Consider the following 24,982-nt stretch of genomic DNA (forward strand, 5'->3'; position numbering starts at 1 on the left):
GTTGCGACCACTCTACCAATACTCTCAGTTGCGCCGCTTTGTAATATAACTGCAGGTCAGGGAGCCCAACCCCACCCTCTGATCTCGGTCGACGGAGAACCGCATAGGAGACCCGTGCCTGACCCCCTTGCCACACGAAACGCAATAAATAAGTCTTGAGCCGCCGAAAGAAATCGCTGTCCATGGGGATAGGCAAAGCTTGGAACAAATATAAGAATTTAGGGAGGAGGACCATCTTCACGGCATGGATTCTGCCCAGCCATGACAGAAATTTTGGCTTCCACCTGTCCAATTCCGCCCGGGATTTCGCCATCAAAGATGGGAAATTGGCCTGGAACAGCCCGCTCACCGTCGGAGTCAGATGGACCCCCAGGTAGACAATCGAACCTGTGGCCCAGGCCAACGGAGTCAGCGGCCGCACCCGGTCCCTCTCGACCTGCGACAGGGTGAGATTCAGGATGTGTGACTTGCTATAGTTGACCTTAAAGCCTGCCACGCCCTCGAATTCCAACAAGACCTCCCTGATGCAAGGCAGCGAGCTCTCCGGATCAGTAACAGAGAACAAGACATCGTCCGCGAAGAGCGAAATCTTATGCTGCTCCCCCGCGAATGGTAAACCTCGGATCCCGCCATGCTCCCGTACCGCCACCGCCAGCGGCTCGATGCTCAGCGCGAACAGCAGGGGGGACAGAGGACAACCCTGTCTAGTGCCTCGAGTGTGGTCATGTCTCTCTTAATATAGATTGACTCTGTCTATATTTTTATCTGCTTTCTATTCCGTTGTATGCATGGGACCAATGTTGTTTGAAATAAGTATGTTCCCCGAGGTCCCTGCTGACTGATTTGGGGCCCCTTGTTGTTCAAAAATTATCCTCTACAAACTAGGACCCGAATGCCTCAACACCCGAATGTCCTTCTACACTCCCCCCCGCCAACTAAGATCCGCCAATCAAGCCCTCGCCGCAGTTCCGCGTATCCAAAGATCCACCATGGAGGCAGATCCTTCTCCTACTTGGCGGCCAAGACCTGGAACTCACTCCCCTCTCACCTCCGCCTTACACAGAACCACATCTCCTTCAGAAAAGAACTTAAAACCTGGCTATTCGATAAATAATGAGCCCCCTCTCCAAGCGCCTTGAGACCCTCTGGGTGAGTAGTGCGCCATATAAATTCTTGAACTTGAACTCATGGACTTCTTTACTTTTCCTTCTGTCCTATCTGCCATTTTGCTGCTGTTCTCTGCCGTTTTTCTCTGGTCCCCGGCCTGTCTTCTTGCCCATTCCTTCGTCTTTTACCCTTTTCCCTCGTTGCCCCCTTGATGTTCCTCAAATGTTTCTTCCCTTTTCTGCTTTGCCTTCTCTCCTAACCCTTGATTCCATCCCACCCTCCCTTGGTGTTGTGACCACGTCCTCCCTACGTCCCCACTTAAGGGAACTCTGCCTGAGAAAATCTACTATGTGCGCATATATATGTATATAGGGATAACTCTAATCACTAGTATATGCAGTAGACCTTTGTACCATCTACCGTTCCTATGTGACTCTTAGAGTATATCCAGTCATATCCCTTCCCTATGTATATAGAGATAACTCTAATCACTAATATATGCAGTAGACTGTTGTGCTCTCTTCCATTTCTATGTGACTCTTAGAGTATATCCACTCATATCCCTTCCCTATGTATATAGAGATAACTCTAATCACTAGTATATGCAGTAGACCTTTGAACTCTACCATTCCTATGTGACTTTTAGAGTATATCAATTCGTATCCCCAACCTATGTATATAGAGATAACTCTAATCACTAGTATATGCAGTAGACCGTTGTGCTCTCTTCCATTTATATGTGACTCTTAGAGCATATCCACTCCTATCCCTTCCCTATGTATATAGAGATAACTCTAATCACTAGTATATGCAGTAGACCTTTATACTATCTACCATTCATATGTGACTCTTAGAGTATATCCACTTGTATCTCCTCCTTGTGTGACTTTACATCTTGTACATTTGCAATTTTTTCGTGTGTATCCTCTTTGTAACGCATGTAATCCTAAATCCTTATGTTTTACAACTGGTGCTTATGTAAAGCGCTCTGACACCTTCGGGTAAAGTTCGCGCTATAGAAAATCGCATAAATAAATAAATAAATGTACGTGGTGGTGGACAGAGCTGTGCGCTGCACCTTTAAATATCCTCGGCAGGCCGAGCTGGCATCACGTGACTGCGTAGCTCCTGCAGAGGAGCTGGGGGCTCGATTCTGTTAGGATGCCTGGCTGCAGATCCTGTGCTGGAGAAACGCCGGCTACAGCCTCGAAGCTTCCAGGTAAATAAGGGCTTCTGCTCGACACCCTTGACCTTTTGGACATTACTTGATCCTCGCTTTGTCAAGCCAGGAAAGGGCAGTCTTAGTGGCCAATGGCGTTTTATTCTGTTTAGCAGCTTATTTCTAAAACCCACCTATCCGTCCCATGAGAGATAATCGATGTGATGTCTTCCTTGCAAAATGTCCTTAACCAGAATCTCACCCCGAGCTGTTGCTTTTTTTCCCCCCCTCAAACCACGTCTCGAATGATTGTGTTTTATTTCTTTTTGCACCCTTGTTCCGATCCCCTTGTGATACCGTGGCACCTACCTGTTGGCTGGCTCGGTGCCTACGCGTGGTTATCAGATGTGAACAGGAACAAGCACCGTGCGCCAACAAATCACCGGCGTCTGGTGCATCAGTCTAGTTGTTTAAATGGAAGTGAGCTAGAACTACAACTCCCAGCATGCATGTTCGTTAAAAGGAAGATGCCAGCTAGAACGGTTAGTGTGCTCAGAGTTTAATGTGGCTAGATGGTGTGCAGGAAGAACGTAATATTTTGAGGTGACATGCGAACAAATTTAAGGAACAGCAGGGAATCTACAAGAAGACCCTGCAACAAACGTCATTGCACAGACGTCTTAGTCTGTGTGTTGTTCTAACACAAATTGTTGCAATAACTCTGTCGTCATTCCTTCTCTGTAACATCCATAATAGTCGTTATGTGGTGACTCCCTGTTAGCATTTGCAGCTGATGCCTGGTGGTTTTTAAAACGGGTTTCGTTTTAAATTGGTTGTTTTGCTGTCCATTGGTGCGTGTTGTTATTTTTAATTGACGAGTTTCCTCTCTTTGTGCTTGGCTATAGGTAGACATATTTATAGAAAATAGGATTCCAATATCCCGGTAGTTTTATATATTTCGCCTGCTCCCTTAGTGGCATTAACTACGTACTCCTTAAAATGACAGGCCGAGTATACACACAGGAGTCTTTAAATGTATCCTCAGTGACAAGAGTGCCATTCAAGTACCAGGTTGGCAAAGCTCCTGGTGCGTAGTTAACTCGATGAAGCTGTGTATAGAAAGCGACCATTCTTAGAATAGGTTTTAATTATTGTGAATGAACAAGAACAGTGCCACGGTTGTATCAAGTTCCACAGGTAACGGCGTAAGTAGACAATTTACGTTTATTTTCTTTTGCGTCATTTGTGTATGTCTTGATTCCTGTCACATGAATTGTTCACTCCGTTCAGAAGGATTACTCAGCCTGTAGAGGGGACGCTGCTCAGCCAGCACGGGCAGTGCCCCTGGACAGCCAGTGAGCTTGGGGCTTTTTCAAGGCCTTGGATGCTGTAGGAGATCATATGATAGGCGGGCCACAGGTTAAATATATGGTCATAGGCGCCCGGTACCTCGTTCAAGTTTAAATAACTGTTAGTCTTGAGGAACTTAGGTGAGTGGTGGGTTTCGTCCTGTCGTGTAACAGGGGCGCCCCTAGAGTGGTCTGTATTTAGCGAACCATGTTCTTACAGGAAAGCTGTTAGCTGTGGTGGGCACCTGATGACGATACTGCTCAGCTATTTCCTCTAGGCCAACGCCAAACCGGATGTACAATGCACTAGCTGCAAAGGGTTGCGTGAAGAGGAAGCACCTACCTACGTCGGTTGGCCGAGTTGATATTAGGTGGTAGTGTGTAGGTTTCCGGCGCCACTAAGCGGCTTTCCCGTTCACCCTATCCCTTTACTCCTCTATAGTTGTTGCTGAGTTCAAAGTAGATGGGGTCAAGGCTGTAAATACTTAATTGTTTTCAGCATAAACCATAAAAGTAAAACATAACTATAAAAATATTCATTATAGACTACTGAAAATCATGCACGACATAGAAATATTAAATTGGAGTGCTTTTAGGATCAGCGTGCGCAATGGGTATATAATGCAATAATCTCACAAGGTATACATATACTGGTTGCATTGGATGGCTTCAGCATCAGCTCTTACTCAAAATAGGCCATGCAGACCGGAAGTAACGATCTAAGGGAGAGTATGTTATAGTATCATCCGTTCTAGGGCAAAAATAATAGTGCAGTAGTGCATATTATATGGAAAGATTTCAAATAACAGAACTTGGTTGCGTGGAGCAGCCAGCGTCTTTTTGCAAAAAAGCATAAAAGTGCATCGTAGCATCTAAATCAGAACGAGTTGAACCTCATGTTTTATTGAGTTAAGGGCAATTAGCGGATTTATATAAATATTCTGACACAAAGTATTCATTTTAACTAAAGACCCGAATGAGTTGGGTCTGGGTACTGTAAGACCCATATTAAAATGGAGGTTCATACTTATCAGGGATCTTAACAAGTAAATGGATCACTCATAAAACTGAGAAAGCCTTGATAAAGTCAAACACGTGTCATTTTTCAAAAAATTTGGGATGGATGAAATAAGGAAATATCATCAGAATAAACACAATATTGAACTAAAATTTCATTATAAATATCCTTCCTTTCTGGTGTGTGTTTATGATTACTGGAAAGAGAATATGTGTTCATCTGAAAGGGCGGTAGCCTGTTGTTGGCCTTTAGTGTTTCTTTCACTCTTTCTAGCTCCCTGAAAACCTTTGCGCTTGAAGTCATTGGGCCTTGGGGATCTTTGTGGCCAAGTCAACGTGGCAAACACCTGTACCCAAGTCTGTTGAGTCTAAGCTTGAATAGTCTTTGGGGGTGTGGTCTCTGCTACTTCCTCTTCATCCTTGTGTTTGTGCCTTGTTAAACGGAAGGGCCGGCTGCCACCTCCAAGGCCATCTCACTCAAAAAAGCAAGGGGGAGGGAGGGGGTCGGGGACTGTAGAGTACTCCGTTTGTATTGAATTTGGCATCTGTAACTTTTACGGACAATGTGCCAGTACCGCAGAATTTGCCTTGGGACCTAGACGTTTTAGCAACTAAACATGTTTTTAGCCATTTGATATTTTTGAATGTCTTAATTTGCATTCTGCCGAGTTGTCCTGGATTAGAGGGGCATTTTACCCTTGTTCCAGACGCAGTGTGTGTTTGCGCTCCTTTAGCATACCTTTTGTGTATATGTCGAGCACTCGATGGCTCATTTGAATGACAGTCACTCGAGTACTGCCCAAAGCATGTATGTCTCGCATACCCCCTCCCCCAAGGAAAATATGCTTGAATTTTAGCATATAAGGAATTGTAATCTGATCAGCTTGCTGTGTGTGTGTTTCATTTAAATGCTAATGTCTCATGGGAATGCTAAAGATTTACCCGCGAGATGGGAGAGAGGAGGGGGTTGAATTCGAACCGTGAGGCTACTGTTTACGTGAGAGCTGTGTCTATAGAACTAAACCTCTGATGCACAACACTTCGGACGTGAAGCCGCATTGAAGTGGAAAGCCTGCCCTGTTTTAACCTTCGGCATGGTTTGAGTGGCCAGTTATGGTAAACAGTGGGCATAGGATTCAAAATGCCTTTACCAAGTTAATCAGTGGGTCTTTACATAACCCGTGCTTCGCTGTTAATAAATCACCTCCCCTGGATATCATCTTGACATTTATACAGCTCTTTAGCTTGACAGGTTTTTCATACTTTTTGATAGATGTATAGGGTGTCGCGGCGCAGCCTGTAGTCATGTGTATGTCCACTAAGTTAGTTGTGAGGTCTGAACCCTGCCTGGGCTGGGCAGTAAGGTTGGAGCAGGGAGCTCGCCAATCAATGACCAGGATTGTTTCACAGCTGTGGTTCCTGGTGTACGGCGGACACCCTTCCATTTGTTGCAGGGTGCTGGAGAGAGGGTTTTTTTTGCCAGGGGAACTTTGGGCGACTTAACATGTGGGGTGATACTCTTCTCACGCTATGAAGTCTCGAACCTGCTGACAATGTTGTGTCCTTTACATTTTTGCAGGTCTGCGCGTTTTTAGATGTGTCCTTCTGTACATTTTTCACCTTTTGGGCACTACGATAAGTTGGGGGCGGGGGGGGGCAAGTAGTAGGTCTGCCAGTTTTTCCGTGTATGTGATACTGCTTAATCTTTTTGAATTGCGTCTTAAAATAGCGAAACCCGAATGTGAACTCGCTTAACTTACAGGAATACATTTGTATGTATACCTGTTCTCGGTGTGCCGACATTCGACAGGAATTAATAGAAACAGTGAAATATACAGTGGGTGGTTTAAAGCAGAACGTGTGATCCTCGGCGATATTTTGTGGAGGGCCCCCTTAATGCCCTTTGGCTGACCTTCTGTACGCCAAACGGGGCCGGACCTAGTGAATGACTCCTAAGGGGGCGCTTCATAGTAGGCTTTATTACTCCCCTTTATATGGTGCGTGTGTCTAGGAGATTTGTCACTTACACAAAGTACTTGCAACCGGATATGGTATTAGATGAGGCACAGACGGGATATGACGATGTAGCGTCACGCTGACCGTGATGGCAGAAATGCACTGCCGGGTCATAATGCTGCATCACTCCATATTCTGTTAGCTTCCAGCTTTGACTGGCCTAGCATTGTTTGGTCTACTGACTCAGCCCCAGGCCTCTTCACTTCACCTGGCCGGGTGTGGGGCTGGTGGGAGTGGGAGAAGAGTCGCCTAGCGGCCCTCTCTTACATACCGGGGTAGAATAACGCTTAGGGAGGATCCATGCACTTCAAAGTGTTCTGGCAACCAAACCCTTATAGACGAGGCTTAAAAAATACACCACCCGAATTATCTGACATGGCTTGCTGTGAAGCAAAACCTATCTTCTCTCCTTCAACTAGGAAACGAGACGGAAACTCCCCTCTGCAACGCATGGACTAACCAACCTTCCCCTCAAACCTTGAGCTAAGGCAGTGACCTTTCTCATGCGACCAGACCCCAGTTTATCCTTCTCGCACTCTAGCTCCCCTTTCGGCTATTCGGGGCTGAAGTTTGAACACGAATTTACTGTGACGGGCTGGCTACTAAAGTCTTTTGTGGGCTAGTCGAGTGCGGGTGTCTCAGCTCAATATGCATGTCGAATCGGTGATATGTTCAGTATTTCCTCACAGCTTATTGGTATGTTACCCTGAGTTTTATTACAGACTGATGGAAGTATGCCACCTCTCGGTACAAAAGGGGGTGGTGATGGACGGAGCATCTGAAGACAGCCTTAAATCGCGTTACATAGAGGAGATACCCTAGAAAAAGTCAATTTTACTGCCCCCTATTACCTTGGTGCCCCTTATAGAACGGTGTGGACTGATTGGACGTCAGCGCATACTAATATATTTTGGGGGTGCTTCTGTGGCACATGGGATGAAATAGCAGCACGGAGTCCTTCTTATGATGTATGTATGAGTAGTATTGCATTTTCATTGGCGCAAAAATGACATGCAAGATGGCTGCCACATCCTCCACCCCTACAAGCCTCCTTCCGCTGGGACGCGGTTTAGCGGCGGAGGGGTTTCCATCGGTGGCTGGATTTCCATGTCCGTTTTATAATTTATTTCCTTATCTTTTATGAATCCCTTGAAATGTCACGCTAGAGGTCCATGTATAGACTCATGTGCCACCCCTCCCCCCCCCCCCCCCCCCCCCCCCCCCCCCTCCCCTTCACACAACGATGCACCACACACACGCTGATGCGTCAGTGATACCCGGGCAAATAAGAGTATATAAATAGATAAATGCAAATACGACCCTCTCTCCTTGACCCCTGTGACCTCCCTCTCGAGGTCTGCTTGGTGATGGACCAGTGATTACCTCCGCACCTGCCACCCGGGGGAGGGGGCTCTGAGCCGCTGCTGTTGGCGTCACCTGTGCTGTCTTTGTGTTCTTGTACTAAGAGGCCGGGCGCGTAGAAATTGCCCAAAACCACCTATCTTTTTAAAGGGCTAAATAAATAATTGAAAACCCCAGTTCCTATTAATCATTTGTTGGCTCCCTATGACGCTTCTTTGTTTCTGTTATAACATTGTACACAAGCATCCCTGCACTTGCTTGGTGATTCTTCTGACAAACACGTCACGATCCGTGTTCATTACGCGGTTTCCGTTGTTTAATGAAGGCCTGCTGATTCAATTGGACTTTTTTTTAATTTGTAATTTTTGGGGGGAGAGTGGGCAAAGATCATAAACATACTAGTTTCTCGCTACACTATATACTCGTTCTTTTGCTGTAGTGTGAGGCTGATCACTTTTCGCCATCTTGTGTCACACAGTGATAAACTTAATGGCTCGACTCTGATCACAATCTCCAAGTTGTGCTTTAAGATTTTGTCCCGTTCGGTTTGTGTGTCGCCGGGGTTGGCGGCCCTTTGCGCCCCAGAAGAGCACATCCCTTTTACTTTTTTTCTCTTTCCCTTTCTTTCCTTCTTTACAAAAATACAATCTGCCTTTTGCAGCCCTGCAGGACACAGACTCGGTGGAGCCAGGTGGCCCTGCCCATCAGGGGGGGCTGGAAGCCCCAGTGTATCCTGGCTGCCCGGGGGTGGGTGGGGGAGACAGGGTCTGGTCGCTCTGCTGGAGTCTTCATGAGGAGCTTTTGATGTAAGATGGGGGGAAAAAGTGGCAGCGGTTCTTACTGCAGTATTTATGGATACATATTAACTTAAACGTTTAGGATAACATGTGCTTTGATGGTAAGATGGTGAAAGTTGTGGTTCTGTGTGATATTTCTACACACTGCTGCAGCTGGACAGATTACATTGTGAGTTACGCCTGTGTCCTTTACCCTTATCCCGGAGAGCGTAATAAAACCCACAGTAAGATTAGTTTATTTTCCTTTAGGGGAGGGGGGCGTTTTAACTCGCGCCCGCGCACTTGGCCCTGGGGTGTGGTAGCATAGTTAGCCATGTTTCAGTGCAGGGCCGGTGCGCCTCTGTCCCCGCCCCCCCCCCCCCCTCCCGTGGGCTTCAGACCCTGCGGCGTTATGATCAGAAGGGACAGCCATGACAACCCAGGGGCCTATCAGACACCTCAGCCGCCCCATCTGTGTCTTTTTTTCCCCTATACATCAAGGGGGCACCCTCAGCCTGTCAGCTCGAGGGTATGGCGAGGGGCCCCGTCTCCATCCCCTTGCAAGCGGCAGGCCCCCATAAGGAATCCTTACGGAAGGCCGCGCGTGCCATTATATTCGCGGCCTACTGCCGTGACCGCTGGGTTAAACACCTTTGCGAGAGCTGATTTCGTTTTCCATTACAGTGATTTTCCAGGGAGATGCGTGCGAGGACGCCCGCATAGCGCGTGGCATTGCAACAGACTAGCCCCCAGAGAGGCGGCGCATGAGCGGTGGCCCCTCAGAGGTGGGTGCCTCTGCCTTCTACACTGACCTGCACCGCCCCGGTCATCACTTTCTGGGAGCTGGGGGCTCAGATGGTGCATTGATTGGATCTATATGGTCATTGTTCAGTGTGATCCTGTTAGACTCCATGTTGACTCCACTGGTGGGGCCCAGTCTCCTTGAGGGCTAGGTAGGGTGCAGTTGCATGCCCAGCTGAGGGGTCTACAGCGCTTGTGAGCAGGCTAGGCATAAGAACCATTGAGGTTGCTGGAAATGTCCAAACAAAGTGCGAATGGAACATCTGTTCAAGGCCAATCCTGCTGGCGTCTTAATATGGGTGCGCAAGAGGAGGGGATTCAGATACTGCATCGTGTGGTAAATGTACGTAGTTCCTCTGTGTTGGTGGAAGAAAACCGAGGGAGCATTGGAATAGGCAGTCAACAGGCCGAGCTTTAATGTGGCAGCCGTCATCAGAAGGCGAAAAACCAGAATTGGCTGAGACCAGCTTGAGCTAGCCTGTAATCACAGGCTTGCGCACATACTGCTTGGCACATTAAAGCCTGTCCTCCTGTTAGCATTACCCGCGACAGGGAACAAAACTGGCAAAAAACGATGCCTTTCCCTATACAGGGCACAGAGAAGATTTAATGTGAGTCATCGCAATGATCGAGTGCACTTTTTAGATGTAAAATAGTCCCTCGTGCCGGCCAAAGCTCTTTCACGTAGGCGGAGTGATACTTCAATAGCACGTGGTGTCAGGGCCAAAGCTCATTCCATTTATAGTTACTAACAATAACGCAGCCACGATGCCGAGCCAGATCTAAACTTCGGGTAGAAGTATGAGGGTGTTGGTGGTAGTAATGAAAAGATAAAGCCGGAGCCTTGTTTTATTGGGGGTGGGCGGGCTAACTGGCTTACCACAGACCCTATCTCCCCTCACGTAGTGACCACGGGTGCGTTTGCCCCCGCAGAGAGTGAGCTGCCGCGCGTGATGAGATCATTAACCCCTTTAAATGAGCCCTGGCTGGCGCTCAAGCACGTGCAGCTCCGGGCACGACACGCGCTTTGTTGTCACGACCCATGGTCCCTGCTTGCAAACACATGCGCCTAATGACCACATGCGTGTAACAAGCCCCACTGGTTTTGTCCAGTCTTAACCGGCTCCACGGTCCACTTACTTTTCCTAAGGATGAGCGCCAGGCTGCAAACATGAGTTGCACTGGCCCGTTTGAATGTGAGGACCTCGACCCTTCATTGCGCGCAGAAGCCATAGGCAGCGCTACAGGTTCATAGTCAGTCCGGAGCGTCTCGGACAGAAATACTTTAGCAGGCTAGTACGTTTAGAAAAGGGCGATATGCATCCCATAGGAGCGAAGGGGGAGGGGTGCACAGCTCCAGCCTTGTCTCTCAGTTTAGGCTGTCACAGCAGCCTTGAACGGTGGGAGAGAACGAAAAACACTGCCCGAATGCCTACGTTTTGGTCAGACCCAGAGATGAAGCAAACAAAAACAAGGCCCCGGTGTCCTGAAAGACTCCAACTGAATTGCACCTTGTTCCGATCTGTTAGTTACAGGAAAGAAACGCTTCTTATTCTCGATTTCGGAGCAGTAATGGAAAGGGCGGCCGCCTGCCTTGAGCAAGTCCATTTCCTGCGGACCCTCCCTTAACAAGCCCTCGTTAATAACGCCTTGCACCTCCGTGGCGATAATCAAACTGTGGGGGACGTCATATAAAGTTAGCGGGCTGGTCAAGGGCAACTTACGAATGCAGCCTTTTCGTAGAGCAAATGGCCATGAATTGTCGAATGCAACGACGCCGTTAGTTTCGAGAGGAATGACACTCCAACATGCTTGTGTGACTAGTTTATATTACTGACAACCAAGAAATGCCTTTACCTCGTTCTCTTGTCTCCCCAGTGGGCAAGTTTAATGCCAATGCCGCCTTTATGACACCATGAATTAGCATTGGCAACGCCTATAGTTCTTCTGCCTGGGTTCACATGTACTGGCAAATTAACTCCTAAGGTGGCGGGGTGGCGGGGGGGGGGGGGTCCACCCCCTTCTGAACCCTTGTATTGATGTTTGGGCTCTTCACACTTAGTCCATCCTGTTGTTTTCCACAGAAGACATCCATGGCGTCCTTTCCCCCCACATTTTGGGGATTGTAAAGGTTGGTACCCAGGGTTTGTAGATTCCCCTGGAGGAAATCTAGAAAATAGCCAAAATATCGCCTAATGCAGTTTTTTTGCTTGGAAAAATTTAGAAAACCGTTCTAGTGTTAGAGTGTTTTTTTCTTCCTAAAATGGCAGGAAGAAAGAATTTGAGTGCTAAGATCACAATCTTTCCACCTTTAATGAGCAAGCAGAATTATAAAAGAAAACCAATATTTTTAGCAAAGTTTTGCATTTTTCTAAGAGTCTATTTTCCCCATTTTTTTTGTAGTTTTAGCCTACTTGCAGTTTGTGGTGGAAACTGCTATAAAGCCATGGGTACACCCAGAAAGCCGTGCAAAAACTTGAGATCATTCTGAATTAATCTAGGGTTCATTTGTGTACGTCGCTCACAGTATTCCAAAATAACCTAATTAATAAAATAAAAAAAGTAGAAATTAGTGACCATGTTTTCAGCTGTAATTTTTTTGCCCATATTGACCATTTAGAATAGTAAGAATCCGTTGTCACTTCTGTCGGCCCCTTTTGGTGCCTGCGTAATATAGTATTTGTTGAGTGTCCAAAAACACGTTACCCCGAGCCAACAGCTGAGTTGTATCTTTTAATAATTTTTCATTCTGTACAGACCATGCAGCAATTTATATGGTAAAATGTAGTAAATGACAAGCTTTTGCAAAGCAGTAGGTCTCGCATTAGAAAAGTTTGAGCTATTGGTCTTGTAAGTGACAATTTTTTTATTTATGTGTTTGTTTTGAAAATAGCTAAATTAATAGCTTTGTCATTTACAATGCCAATAGTAATAACTTTCGCTAATGGGACACCTATAGCATTTGCAATGCAACATATTTTGGATTTATGTGACTTAGATGTATTGATATTACAAATGTGATTAAACAAAAAGGACTAGCTTAAGTTGACCAAAGTGTTACAGTACTCAAATTAGTTCTGTCACGGGCACCTTGTTGGTGTATTCATGAAGCCCTCACCCACCAACCTAGTTGGTGGCATGCTTCATCATCGGGCCCACCCAGTGACACCTAGTATGTCCCGGGTGTGCTACGATGCCTGATTACAGCGGAGCTGGTATATTGCTGAGAGTGCAGTGAGGTTGGGTGAGTTGTGATTTAAAACGGCTTGGTGGTGGTCCCAGTACCCGAGGGTAAATTAAATTTTAATAACTGGGCCGTCACCAGCGGTTAAAAGTAAGGCTATAGGACGAGGGACAACAGGTACAAGGCAGGCACTGACCAGAAAGACTGGTCATCCCCTTATCGCTTCCCTCCAGGAAGCCTTGGCTAATAACCCAAAGCGTATGCATGAGAAGGGAATCCCCCTCTCACATATAGAACAAGCATTTACAATGCAATGGTTTTGCCTTTGTTAAAGTTAGAGCTATTGGCATTGCTCTTGACATTATTTTTATTTATGTTTTTTTTAACATAAATAAATGGCATTGTCATTTACAGCAGCAATGCGTCACTTTTGCGCCATACAGCTACGTCAGAAATACTGATGTATCTGTAACTCCTTGCGACATGATGCGCCATACAGTAAATATGACGCATCAGGTATGTCGCAAGAAGTGCGCACTGAGAAGTGACGCAGCGATGCGTCATTTCTCATAAATGAGGCCCTTTGGATTTAATCAGTTGTTCCAAGATCCTGTTGTTTCATCCCATTTTGTCTGGTTCTGAAGCAAGGTGACTGCCGCTCCCACCCACTGCAGCAATCATCAGGCTGACAGCGTTGATCACAGTGAAAATGAGACATTGATCCCAAATGGACAGAAAGCTCTTAGCCACATTCATCCCAATTAAAATCAAATAGGCTTCTGGCTCTGCTAAATGCAGCACACATCCTAAGATAGATCAATAACCAAAGATGGTGTGCTGTTAACAGGTTTCATATACAGCTACTTGAAGCACCTCCAGGTCCTGGCTCAAAGGTCAGGAGCATTTAATGTTGAACCGAAACATATTGATCTTAGGAGGCGTATTATTTATTTTGCAACTAACGAGCAAATGTTGTCTTCTCTATTTTGCTTCTTTAGTTGCTCGTTGCATTAGTCTCAGTACAAGTTGCCATGCCTTGTCTTGTTATCTTACAGTACTGCTCTGCATTCAGAAAATCGTTTCAGAGATAAAAGTACAGGGAATTCTAGGGTGGAAACATTCTGTGCTCCTGAAGCAGACTTATTGACCTAATTTGTCATTATAATAGAAATAGGATTGCAACCAAATAGGCTGAGGAAAGAGAAGCTGAAAATGAAAATACCAGAGGCGGCATGATTCTCAGTCCTTACATAGTCACTCAGCCTCCCTGTGACTCGGTATCTCTCGTGATAGTTCTGTACAGAATAGTGCGTGCCTCTGTGACTACAGGTATTACACAAAAATGTAATTAATAAAGTTGTAGAATATACTGAGGTTTCACACATTCTGTAATGGATTTAGTCCCAATAAACACGATAATAACACCAACAATATTATAATTATGCTATGAACAACAATGGTATTAATAGTAATATTAACACATGTCCAAACATCCTCAAAGATTGGCTAGTACTGAGGAGCGCGCCCTGCCATCCTGAAAAAAGCTGCACAGAAATGTTATTATGCCAAGGGGGAGTAGATGTAAGTTTTGCGCATTTATGTCTCAGTCACGTGGTCTAGTGCCTCCTCTGTTTCCATGGACTGAGAAAGCACTGCCTACGCTCAGGGGAAGAGCAATCCTCACAATAAGCCACTCTTTCATCGAGGCGGTGTCACACAATGCACGCTTCGCTTTGTCCACAGACATAAACTCGATGAGTTCTGAAAGGCATGTTTGATTGTTTTGTAGATTTCTATCTCGGGGATTATTTGCACTGTTAAATTATTCATATTCTCCACAATTGAAGAATTCAGGGCATTTGGTGTACTTTAAAATCCTACCGAGTGTATACGTGTGAGGATAATATTCAGATTGCATTTCAAAACGTTTATAAAAAAGTGTATTACACTATTAGTGGCTAATGGAGCGAAGTAACAACAGCAGTATTCACAACATGATACTATTGTCCACCAATTGTCTATTGCCGCATACAAACTCTGGCAGTCACCCAAACATCACACTGTATGCAAAAATACGCACAGACACCCATGCACAACAGATACAGTATCAGAACACCACTCACCAGGCACGCCCTCAAAAATGAATGTGCCCGTCTGTAATGCAACTGGTGCCCGTGTAAAGCGCTCTGACGTCTTCAGGTCGAGTTCGCGCTGCATAAAACTGCAAAAACAAAGCAAACAAAAAAACATGAAACACACACCATAAACTTATTTCGAGAGCTTCTTCCCTTGAAGCCATTCAGTCAGAGCGTGGAACTCTTCAGAGACACCCATGGAGCAGGCTGCCCCCCACAACAAACTGCAAGCTCGCAATTGCAAGGTCGATCAAGGGTATTGACAACAATATTGCAACATCAAACCGGAAGTGATTGTTAACGTGAATGCGATAGTAAAGAGCACTAATATAGAGATATGCAGATGTTGTAGTCCACAATCATCTTTTTATTTTGTACAGTCGTACCCAGAACGCATTCACCATTGCACTTTTCTTTCCTGCTACATCAAACCCCCCTTAGATGATTTGCCTGCGTGATTCCCAAGCAGCTGGGGATTTGTTTGGAATTCAGTGGGATCTGTCTTTCAATTTGTCACAGACGCAGTCTTTCTGGGCTTTAACTCCAAAGCATACTTGAGCCAAGCCCACAGTGGGAAGAAAAGCTCTGTGATCTGCCTTGCTTCAATTACACGCTACTGATAAACTCAGACAGCTTCAGATTTCGATAGTGGCTCAGGCTCAGACTCACCGGGCTCTCTTGGGCGGGCTCCTCCGGGCGGCGGCCTCTCTGCTGGGCGGCGGCGGGTCTCCTCCTCATAATGAAGCACCGCCTTCTCCTTCCGCCGTCGTCCTCCCGAGTGGAGCCGCCAGGCTCCCGATCCACTTCTCCTCCGGGGCGCCGGGAGCCCCCAGCAGCGGCGACGCGACCTCTCCTCTTCCCCGGTCTCCCTCTGGGCACGGGAGACCGGCAACTCCCGCAAAGGCTTCCCCCAGGCAGGGGGAAGCGGAACAACACGTCCTCCCGGCCCCGCCCACAACCAGGCGGCGGGCCGGACCTCTGCTTCCGGGGAACAGCCAATGGCTGCGCGGCAACTCTCCCTGGGCCACCCAATGCAAAGTGGTAGGATGCAGTAGTGCCGGCAATGCCGGACCAGACACGGGGGCGTTCCCGGCGTCCCGTGACGTCGGCAAAAGCCAAAGAATGTCGGGAACGCCCCCGTGTCTGGTCCGGCATTGACGGACAGGCCCCTCGTCCAATGGCAAGGCTCCGTTTACGGAGCCAGCCAATCAAGGACGAGGGCCGATCTAAAGCCACACTATGGAACTCAACAGGATTTCGCCTGCGCCGAAAAGATGCGCAGAGCGCATCCTTCGGCGAGGCAAAACCTAAAAACGCCTTAGTGAGTGTATCACATAGTCTGTACCACAACACTAAGTCTGTTTTTATCACACCACACCTTTTTAAAAAACGGTCCTGAGGAAAGCCAGAATACTCTAAGGCACTGGCTGAAACATGTCGACCATCTGAAGGACGCAGGGGGCAGTAACTCGCCACCCTCACTCGTCCTGTAGCCTTACTTTTAACCGCTGGTGACGGCCCAGTTTTAGCACACCCGGGACATTCTAGGTGTCACTGGGTGGGCCCGATGATGAAGCATGCCACCAACTAGGTTGGTGGGTGAGGGCTTCATGAATACACCTACAAGGTGCCCGTGACAGAACTAATTTGACGCTTTGGTCAACTTAAGCTAGTCCTTTTTGTTTAATCACATATAAACCCTCGGGGACTCGGACTAGCTAACTAGCCCTCTCTCTCCCTCTTGTTACACGCATTGATATTACAAATAACAACGGCTTTTAATTTTTTAAAATAATTAATACTTAAATAAAAGTGATTGTAATTTATAATGGCAATAGCTTAAACTTTTGTAAATAACTTTTGTGAAGCTTATGTTCAGTGTATTTTATTGTGACGAAAATCCAAGAACAGAAGTGAAATATTAACATCTTTTTGTGACATTTGTAATAAAGTTGAAACATTGAGAGAGCACATTTGAACCAGTTGTTGTTGAATGGTTGCACAGATTGATGCTGTGATGGCGACGAGTGATGTTGTGGTGGCGACGAGTGATACTGTGGCATTCAGTGATGCTGTGGTAGCGCATAGTGATGTTGTGGTGCCCCAGAGTGATGCTGTGGAGGCCGTGAGTGATGCTGTGGAGGCCGTGAGTGATGCTGTGGAGGCCGTGAGTGATGCTGTGGAGGCCGTGAGTGATGCTGTGGAGGCCGTGAGTGATGCTGTGGAGGCCGTGAGTGATGCTGTGGAGGCCGTGAGTGATGCTGTGGAGGCCGTGAGTGATGCTGTGGTAGCGCAGAATGATGCTGTGGTAGCGCAGAATGATGCTGTGGTAGCGCAGAATGATGCTGTGGTAGCGCAGAATGATGCTGTGGTAGCGCAGAATGATGCTGTGGTAGCGCATAGTGATGCTGTGGTAGCGCATAGTGATGCTGTGGTAGCGCATAGTGATGCTGTGGTAGCGCATAGTGATGCTGTGGTAGCGCATAGTGATGCTGTGGTAGCGCATAGTGATGCTGTGGTAGCGCATAGTGATGCTGTGGTAGCGCATAGTGATGCTGTGGTGTTCCAGAGTGATGCTGTGGTGTTCCAGAGTGATGCTGTGGTGTTCCAGAGTGATGCTGTAGTGTTCCAGAGTAATGCTGTAGTGTTCCGCTGTGGTGGTGCTGAGTGGTGTTGTGGTGGTGCTGAGTGGTGTTGTGGTGGTGCTGAGTGGTGTTGTGGTGGTGCTGAGTGGTGTTGTGGTGGGGCTGAGTGGTGTTGTGGTGGGGCTGAGTGGTGTTGTGGTGGGGCTGAGTGGTGTTGTGGTGGGGCTGAGTGGTGTTGTGGTGGGGCTGAGTGGTGTTGTGGTGGGGCTGTGGTGGGGCTGAGTGGTGTTGTGGTGGTGCTGAGTGGTGTTGTGGTGGAGCTGAGTGGTGTTGTGGTGGGGCTGAGTGGTGTTGTGGTGGGGCTGAGTGGTGTTGTGGTGGGGCTGAGTGGTGTTGTGGTGGGGCTGAGTGGTGTTGTGGTGGGGCTGAGTGGTGTTGTGGTGGGGCTGAGTGGTGTTGTGGTGGGGCTGAGTGGTGTTGTGGTGGGGCTGAGTGGTGTTGGGGTGGGGCTGAGTGGTGTTGGGGTGGGGCTGAGTGATGCTGGGGTGGTGCTGAGTGATGCTGGGGTGGCGCTGAGTGATGCTGGGGTGGCGCTGAGTGGTGCTGTCGTGGTGCTATGATTAATACGAACTCTACTGTAGCCGTAAAGGATCCCAAAGGAGGGTCAAGATGCTACATAAAATGTTTACATGAATTAATCAGATATTCTTTAGTTAGTGTCCATTTTATAGATAGCCTGCAAATTTCGTGTATTTTGATTCTTCTTACAGCGTCCAATGAACAGGTGTGCGCAGCCTGCATTTGAATACTTTTATTTTTGTGGTATCTAGAAAAGCAATGTGGCACAATATAGGGCATGGTGTCAGCCTTTAGAATGCATATTTTAGTGTATATTTAAACCAATTCACGGCAGAATGCGTAGTTAAAGGCCGTACTGATGAGTGCTATAAAAAAGGGCAAATTCACTAAAAGTTTCTTATTGACATCAGTAATTCAATTAAAATAAAGCGTATCAGCTTATGTACACTCAATACCCTATTCTGCATCACTTCCTCAAGCCCTTCAGTAATTCTCTATTGAGGTGTATTACCTGATGCTACATGTTTTATTACCTCAACTTCATAGTGGTGACTGGTAGATGAACAGATTGAAGGAAAAGTGATCATACAATCAGGAAGGGTGCGTAACCATGTTCCATTTTCTTCAGCACAACCCATGTCTGATTCTGAGCTGAGTGGGAGACTTTTCCATGGAAGGGAATGCTGCTTATTCACGCCCTTTACCTCAGTGTTTATTTGGAGTGTAAAGGTGGTTTGTTTTGAAAATAATCCAATGTTCCTCTTTTGATGAGGTCGGTGGAGCTATTCCAAGTGTAGTAAACCAGTCAGATGTTGTTGCATGGCAGGACTTAGGATCTAATATCATTAGAATCAGAAATATTAGTAGGTTAAATTCACGACAGAGAGAGGCTATGAAGGACTGAGAGGCGGTAGAGAGAGAACAGCCTGACAGAGGAGAACGGAAGTGCCCTCGTGTTACATGCAGACATAGAGAGAACGTTCAGTGTGACAGCCTGAGCGACGAGAGACACTCATGTTACATGCAGACATAGGTATAACCTCCTGTGTAACAGCCTGAGTGCAGAGAGCCGCTCGTGTTACATGCAGACAGAGAGAACAGCCTGACAGAGGAGAGGAAGTGCCTCTCGTGGTACATGCAGACAGAGAGAGAACAGCCTGACAGAGGAGTACGGAAGTGCCTCTCGTGTTACATGAAGACCTAGGGAGCATCTCCTGTGTAACAGCACAGGGTAAGGAAATTGTCCTGTGTAGCGTGAGAAACAAGACAGCAAGAGGCAGGTGCTAGGAGAATGTGGAATTTAAACCCCTGGAGGATTATAAAGTTTGACCAAAATAAAGAATCCATAGGAAAAAGGGCAGAACGTACAAATGAAAGGAATGCAAAAAGTAATCGATGGGTAAATATGGGAAGAAAAAGACGGAACAATAGAGTAAAAAGTAAAACAGCTGAGGGCGAAATGAAGAAACAAAAGGACACAGAAGGAAAAGAGACAGGCAATACAAGTTCTGGAAAAACGAAATGAGTAAGACAAGCAAGGGGAGTAAGATTCATTGAAAACTTGACATAGCGGCGTGCGAGAGAGATGCAAACGTAGAAACTGAAAAGGAGACATCTTGGAGGAGAAAATCGAGAGCGCCCTCGGACCCAGAGACCTCTTTACTTAGCTAAGATTCACGACAGAGAGGGGCTGTGAAGGTCGAAGAGGCGACAGGCAGAGGCCTTGCACGGCAGACATCAAAGGAAGGGTGGGAGGGGGAAAAAAACTGATTAGCGAGCGTGAAAAGCCAGAAGCGCCAGGGGGGCGGGAAAGCAGATTGCCTTCAAGCTTTAAGCAAAGCTTTCGCGAAGTCCCACCATGGTTTGCTTTTACTTTGTCAGCCCAACTTACACCAGTAGGTGGGAGTCGAGCAGCAGGTATCATCATAGAAGGGCCCCTAAAGACACGAACAATAAAAACAAGAACATCGCCAAAAGAAATAATGAAAAGCGGCTGGGAAATGCGCATTCCTTTGTACTGTGAAGCAGGGGGCAGGGGAGCTTTGAAGTGAAGCTCACGGCCTTGCGGCCGTGAAAGTGAAAGCAGGGATATAATTAGGGGGGAGGAGAAGTGAGGCAGAGCGCGCACTGCGCACGCTGGGGAAGCTTCAGATGCCTGTGGGAGGGAGGCTGATGGCTTTGGTGTGGACGCGCGTTCCGCACGAGTGCACCACATGAACTGGACGCAATCCACGATAGTTTCAGAGCTTGGTTTGCCCTGTATACTCTTGTCTATTTATCCCTTACGGGATAGAATAGTCGAGACCTAAAAAAAGGACTATATCTGATTCATAATTATTAATGTTACAAAATTCTGTGTACCCACACTTCTGATAAAAACTCCACCCACTAGTGTGACTTGGCCTAGTGCCTGCAACACAAATGCCCCCTTACCTCACCAATGCAATGTGTCTACATCAACATTTCTTGGCCAATGGACCTGTTGGCCATGGGGCTAGCTGCAGTATTTGGGCCCAGGCTTGGCCACCAACCAGGGAAACTTGCCAAACCCAGAAATATCTGAAAACTAGGCAACTAGAGGGAGGGGTACACAAGGTTTTCATACTCACAATGGCAAAATCATGCATTTTCCTCACATTTTGGTGACAGAAATTTCCATAATCCGTAGCAGTCCACTAAATTCCTACTTCCTTTGCTGCATTTACACTTGTACTGTGTACAAAGCTAGTAGATCTGTCACACAACGTACATCTTGGTGCCGTAACATGTTTTTTTTGCTTGGTATGTACTTCCTGAACAGCAGTCGCCATTCGCTCAAGGTCAACGACTTGTTGACTGCTATAATCGTTCCAGGATTATAAATCGCTGGAAACGTTGCATACAAATGTTCCACAAAAGTCTGATTTGTGAATAACCTGTCATGTTATGAGTGGCCCTGGGGAAGTGCTGCAGAATTATCGTTGAAAGGAAACATATGCTGAGAAATCAAAAATCTGTCACTGCTGGGGACCAATCTGAAACCGTTAATTCCCCCAAAAAGTGCAAGTAGACCAATCGGAATATATGGTTGGTTTGCACACTATTACCATTTTCAGCTTTAGGCCCAGAATTGTTTTAACTCCCCAAGTGAAGTGGGAGCCCACAGGTTTACCCTAGAGTTACGCCCTAGAGTGCTTCCATGCTTCCTCAGAAACTGTTCAGGAATTTCCGTGAGGAAAATTGCTATTTACTTTACATCCAGCATAAGCAGTGAATTGGGGGTATTTGTAGCTGAACTAAATTAGGATGCTGCCAAGTGAGTACTCTGCATGTGCTCGGTGCAGTACCTGCCTACATTCTGTATTAGGCTACCCTGTCACTGGCTCTCCTCTGAACAGATTGTGCTTGCAAAGGCATATCAGGACTGCTATAGGCATGTTCCTCAGAATCATTGGAAGACAAGTCCTCATCTGAAGAAACTCTAACTGAAAAATCACTTCCAGGTTCTGCTACCTCAGATGATGCCTTGGTGTCAGACTCTGCCTTAGAGCTGCCTTTCATTGTTTGAGTTAGAGCCTTGGAAGTAGTTGTCCGATGAGACGCCATCTGTGTTTCCCATCCAAAGCTTTCTGGCCTAGGTAGAATGCTGAGGTACTTGTTTAAATAAATGCTATGTGTGAACTGAAAGAATGCAGTGCAATGATGCGAGAGCGCCGAGAAGTGTGATCACAACATTCCTAAAATAAAATAGCACTTTTCTGACTATGCTGTGATGCAAAGAACATCTCCAAGGAAACTAAAAGAGAGAGAGAACAAAAAAATTACTTCCAGTTCCAACACACCGACCGAATAAGGCAAAGGCATATATTTCCTTAGTCCTCCCTCATGCAGTAGAAACTGTTTGTCTGACAACATGCTCCTTGTGAAGGAGCGAAAACCGGCGACTCACAACGAAGTTAGCCACGTGCACCACATGCCCCTCTTGTTCTGCCCACACAGCATATGGCAGTGTGTCATTCCACTTCAGCAACTAAACAGTTATTGTGCCATTCACATTTTACTTCTGCACAGAGTACAGCCCTTTCTTTGAGCCCCACAGACAGGCAGCGTCATCGTTCCACAATACTTTGGAATGCTGAGCCGCTCTGAATCAAAACGATGAACAGTTCAATATTTGGTAACCCAAGAACAGGAAAGACAGCACAAGGTATAAGGAGCACAAAAAAATGGGAATGCAGGTTCAAAGAAGACACAGTAAGGAATAAATAGTAGACAGTACACAAAGGGAAAAGAGAGAATAGATCGATCAATACAACAAATGTTGACACACGTACAATATTACAATCATAATTATTTTGACTATTCAACTTTAACGAACACCATATAATTATGCTAAAGTAAAAAATGGGAAAGCATGATGTGACTGGTGTCTGGCAGTAAATATTTGAAACTAATTAAGGAAAATGCACTTAGCATTGCTCCATTTTCTGAAGGGTTTGGTCTGGACCTTGAGTCTGTAATAACTTGGTTGACTCCTTGTTAAAGTTAGAGGCTTTCGTAACATGCGAATCATTGTAGTTATGGTACTTGGCAATCCAGTGTCCTTAGAGAGTTTCTTTCTGTAGGGAAGGGAGTTGGAAATGTGTGTAAGGCCCAGCTATGTTTTTTTTTATTAAGCCTGGATTGATCAACATACCAAACTGGCCTCCCATCTGCTAGCTCTAGATCTACTTTTGTTGGGGCCTGATTCCTTTACTTGTGCACATTTAGCACGCCAGGATAGCCTCCCCTCACCAAACCCTGGGTTAGGCTTGGGAGCATTTCTGTGATTTCCAGGCCCAAGACTGGAGGGGACACATGCTTATGGAATGAAAAGCACTGTGCAGGTTGTTCTGGTGAAGCAAAGATTCCCACACTAACCAAATAGTTACTCATTGGTGCTTAGGAGCAAGTTTGCAAGACATCATTTGCCTTCTTGGATCATTGGAAACCCAGCTCTTGTTGGCTGTTCTTCTATTGCTATACCTCTGCACTGTCTCTGGGAAAAGGTCCTCATGGCGCTCTATATAGTTCTCCGGATACCTTCAACCACACTGGGTTACTTTCTATTGAACAAATTCTTCCATGCAGCAGGTGACGGGAGTATCACCACAGGCAGAACTTCAGGCTAGGTCCCAGATTTAGGAGTGAAGGAGGGAATTGACTTTGGTATTCAAAGATTCATGGGGGTCCTCATTACAGGTTTTGTTGTTGTGTAGCTCTTCAAGGTGCTGGAGCAAAGCTCCAGCAAGTAGCCTCCATGTGTGGTTGGTAAACGAGCAGCTTACTGCCAACCAGATTGAATGCAATATTTAGAGCATCAACCATTCAGGCTGGATCTTGGTATGCTTTCTCTCACTGTAGAGGACAGAAAGCTGCCGGGACAAGAATTCCTTTCTGTATCCCAGATCCAAATTATGCATTTTGAAAAACTCATCCATTTCAGAAGTTTCCAATGTCTCTGCAGTTCAGGTTTTAGATGTTACTATTACACTTTCTTGGAGAGGCTGCTATTGGCTGAGCAGTTTGTTGTCTACCACCAGACAGGGGAGCAAGTAAGAAGAATGAGAGAGGAATGGGCACAGGGCACACTGGAATAGAGCATCATCCATAGTCCAGGAGCCATCATCGCAGTCTGGCTCACAGCAGAAACCCATGACAGATGTGCCTTGTGGAGAAGGAAGCTATCTTCTCTCCTGCAGACATCTACCATCTTTACTGGACAGAAGTGTTAGAATTAAAAACGATAACCTGTGCGTCACCCTGACCTCGCCATCATCCCCCGCGCTCTGACTAAGCCTAAACACGTACAGGGCTCGTAAAACCTTATCAGCATGACAATGCCTCGGAGTCACTTCCCGCGCCAAACCCACTTGTCCTTTCATCCTCTGCGCATGGGCAGGCCCCTTTGATAACCTCCTTCCCTGCACCTGGCCACTCAGTCTGTTCCCAGGCACTAACCGACCCCTGTGGACATAGTTTATTACCCAAATACGACAGAACTTGCTTCACCAACAAAGGGTCCGGAATTAGTCAGTGACACAACCCCTTAGATCTGACCGATCCCACATATTTTAGATCCTGTCGGAATGTCCAGCTGCGAGATAGCGATCATCTGTTAGATCTGGGTGGGGGACAATTGCTGTTAGGTTTGTGTGGGAACTAGCTTAAGGCTGGGATTCCAAGGATGCTTGACTATGTAATAAACCTACGAAAATGTGTATAAAAGGCCATGCCATAGAGATGCAGTTAGAGCACCTCCTGACGATAGCCCCGGTGTCTGATGTGATGTCTCTCCTCTAGAGAAATAAATCTATTCTTCGCCTTCCAGTTTCAAGCGCCTGCCTCATTATTTTGATACTAAATCTTAAGGTGAATTAGCGGTGGTTTGCACCAAGCGGCATCGAAAGTCTTGGGAGTCACGCTGCTTTTCATCAATTTGCGCACCAACGTCAGGGCCCATCAGCGACACATGTGTCCAGTGAGACAGGTCCTAACGATGGAGTGAACATCTGAACGATCGGGAAGTGCACCTGCGTGAAAGAGACCCTCGTCTGGTAGCCGATCAACTGACCTTCACCGGTTCCGAACGGATCTCTCTCGAGTGGCCTGCGGTCCTGACTGGGACCTTACAGGAACGCCGCATTATTGGAGTGAGAGGACAAACGGGCGTTGGAAGGGGACGACGAAGAACCTGTCCACAACGGTCCGGATAAGGTCGTAAAAAAAAAAATGGATTCTTACTTTTTGATTGATTGTCTGGTTGAATAAGTTCGACCGAATACTAGTATTCCCCTTAGGTGAGACATTCCCTGCGTGCAAACAAACGGAGATTAGGAATACTCTCTTTCCTTGCAGACAGCGAAGGACACGCAATGCGGGCTTTTGCCTAAA

At 46.6% G+C, this 24,982-nt stretch overlaps 1 protein-coding gene across 1 annotated transcript in view; it reads left to right on the forward strand.

Moving 5' to 3' along the window:
- Positions 1-2,245: 2,245 nt before the first annotated feature.
- Positions 2,246-24,982, forward strand: part of GREB1L (GREB1 like retinoic acid receptor coactivator) — a 558,043-nt gene continuing 535,306 nt past the window's right edge. Inside the window, exon 1 of the mRNA XM_086965622.1 lies at positions 2,246-2,326. The gene's annotated coding sequence lies outside the window, so the exon portion shown is untranslated. The remainder of the gene's footprint in view (positions 2,327-24,982) is intronic.

This window comes from Lissotriton vulgaris, chromosome 4_1 (genome assembly GCF_964263255.1).
Source record: "Lissotriton vulgaris chromosome 4_1, aLisVul1.2, whole genome shotgun sequence".
NCBI lineage: Eukaryota > Metazoa > Chordata > Amphibia > Caudata > Salamandridae > Lissotriton > Lissotriton vulgaris.